This window comes from Cynoglossus semilaevis, chromosome Z, assembly GCF_000523025.1.
Source record: "Cynoglossus semilaevis isolate Cse_v1.0 chromosome Z, Cse_v1.0, whole genome shotgun sequence".
NCBI lineage: Eukaryota > Metazoa > Chordata > Actinopteri > Pleuronectiformes > Cynoglossidae > Cynoglossus > Cynoglossus semilaevis.
This window is the reverse complement of record NC_024328.1, coordinates 7,279,016-7,281,945: the sequence shown is the minus strand read 5'-3', so window position 1 is coordinate 7,281,945 and position 2,930 is coordinate 7,279,016.

Here is a 2,930-nt window from a genome sequence, read left to right as displayed (position 1 = left end):
ATATATATATGTATCTATACATATTTGTATAGATACATATATATGCATATATAGAGAGAGAGGGGGGGGGAGGAAGGGGTTAGGGGTGCAATAAAGGGGTAGAATAGATTCTGCCTACGTCAAGTTGCCAAAAAACAAAATTCTGTGTGTGTGTGTGTGTGTGTGTGTTCTCTTTACTTGGCTTGTCAGGCTCGATTGCTCTCTTGTTATTGTAGCAGCAGTGAGTGCAGTGCTGCCTCCACAGGCCTGTTGCCAAACACTGTGCTGTTCTTATCTAATGTAAAGTAACGTGCTCAGGCCTGCCAACTTGTTCCTCATTGGTTGTCATCTAATTTCCTTTTCAAAAACAAAACTCATTTTCCATTTTCTAAATGCTGCCGCATTTTTACGAGCACATTTTTTTTAATGACAACCTCAACATTGGAGTTCTGTCTTACGTAATCACATGCAGTTCTGTTGCAGATACATGTACTTCCTTATGTAATATCGCTTTGTCCTACAGCATGATGTACAGAAAGTGTGTTTGGGGTTCATTAATATTCTGCAAGGGTGTTTTTTTTATTATTTATTTATTTACTTATTGTTTTTTACAGAATGTAGAATTGAACAATGTGTGCCTTAGAGCTGAAGGAAGTCACAAACCAAACTGGATTCCTGCAAGACATATTTCTCACACTTCAAAAGGTGCATCAGTCTAGGTAGGTAAAAAATATGTGGCACTGTGTATTTCTAGCTCGATAAGCTTGTGTACTGGAAACATTGTGTGTGTGTCAGTTGCTTTTCTTTTCTTTTTATTTTATTCTGATCGCTTTCTAGCATTTGGGTTGTGTCAGTGTGGAGGTGTTAATCAAGCAAACATCATTTCCTCATATCCAGGACGATCTGCGGTCAACACCAGCAGCTCCTATGCCTGTCCGGCTCAAGAAAACCACACAGCTGGTATGAGCGAACTCTAGACAGAGAAATATTCTCTCTTTAGGTAATGTCTTTAGGTACAGTGGTGAAAAAACAGTCCTATACTAACCAAATGTACATTTTCATTCTCCTGCTGCAGTGTAATGAATACTAACACTATGTAATCTGAAACAATGGATTTCTAAGAAAAAGAAGCAGTAACTTTATCTCATTTTAGGGACAGATACTTCCAGTAAAGGTCCAGTGAATCTGTGTGGCTTGTTTTAAATGTCAGCAGCTGTGAATTAGATGGTAGAGCTGGTCGCTTTTCATGAGTGCGAAGATGGATGATGTGATAATTATGAATAATTATGATGATTTGTGATTAATTTAGATAAATCAACATTTGCTAATGTGGCAGAAATATATGTATATATATTTTCTGTATACTGGAGCAGAAATATGTGTGTGTTTCACACCTGGTTTTATCTGTGACTAATCCAAATGATGGAAGTATTGGATGGAAAAATGTCAAGAAAAACTATACGCATATACTCATAGACTCTATTAAATATTAGATTTGATGAAGTTGGGATTGTACCTTTGCAAATATTTAGCACAACTTTTGTCTTCATTTTTTTCATTTCATTTTAAAAACGTATCCATACTTCTTGGAGAAGCTAGAGTGAAGAAGAAGGAAGTTTTCAAATTTGATAACCTACGACGTCCTGCGGTCCTTGTGGCCCACTGGTGCAAAACTGAAAGGTTTTTTGCAGTCCTCTGGATGGCGCTGGTCGCTTAGAGGGTCACAGGTCTATGGTTAAGATTTGAATCTTAACAAATCAATTATCAGCTTTATGTTCAATTTACCACCGCCAGTATAATATAAATAAAAATAAATAATAAATCATGTAAATTGTTAAATTCTTCTTGTTTAAAAATCCCATGGCACACGCAGCTAAAGCTTAACACAAACGGCCAATGACGTCCTGCCAATCCTGTAACCGCTGGACTACAAACTGCCCCTGAACACAACATACTGTATGTCTGTGAAGCTATTGCTAATTATGATTATAAGTTTTAACCAGTTGTCAAACATGTGCACACCATCCTGTGTGAATGTGAGTGTGAATGTGTTACAAGTGCATCAGTCTGGTGCGGATACATGGCTCGGTTGTATTTTCTGTTTCTGACGTGGTCTCAAGAGTTCTGGGGTATTTCTTTTTGAAGCCTGAGCTGAGCAGCTTCTCCTTCCACTAGAACCACAGCACCATCACATGTTTATGCTGCCTCTGCTCCTCCTGCTGCTCCTGCCGCTGCTCCTGCTGCTCCAGCTGCTGCTGCTGTAGCCTTAATGGATGCAACACACCTGTGGACCACAGCAACACTACCAGCTAAGAAACTTTCCGACTATTTACTGTAGTAACTGCTTGTGTACTGTTGCAGCTCCATCAATGATTCTGTTTGTTTCCTTTCCCTCTGGGCAACGTAGCCTATATTTCATCACCAAATGGTGAAAACTGGAACAGAGTAAACAGGATTAGAAACATCACCCGCAAAAGATTTAGGTAACATATTGTTGACTGGTAAATCTGTGACTGCTGTGACTTCTGGGAGCAGAGCAGAGCTGAATTAGCATTAGAAAAATTGAACATTTTCTCGTGTTTCTGTCATCTTATAGTGGATATACCTGTGTAGGTTGTGCAGGAAACAAAAACTCAGCGAGAATCTTCTCTGTGTCTGCAAAACAGCCACAAACATGAAAGGAATACTTTCAGTAAGGTTTTGAAAAAAAATGTTTTTAGTTTTCAGAAATGTCCATGTTTCTGAGAGAAACTGCATCATTTATTTTTTCTTTTGCTTAATGTTTAATTTAGTACTGCTCCATAAAAAATAAAAGTAAATCATCAAAAGGTTGAACTGATTTTCTGTGAAATATATTCCCACTTTGATTGGGGGAATTATTATTGTATAGAAACCATAAGAATTGCAATATAAAAGATGATTGTATTGTTGTATTATATTATATTATATTA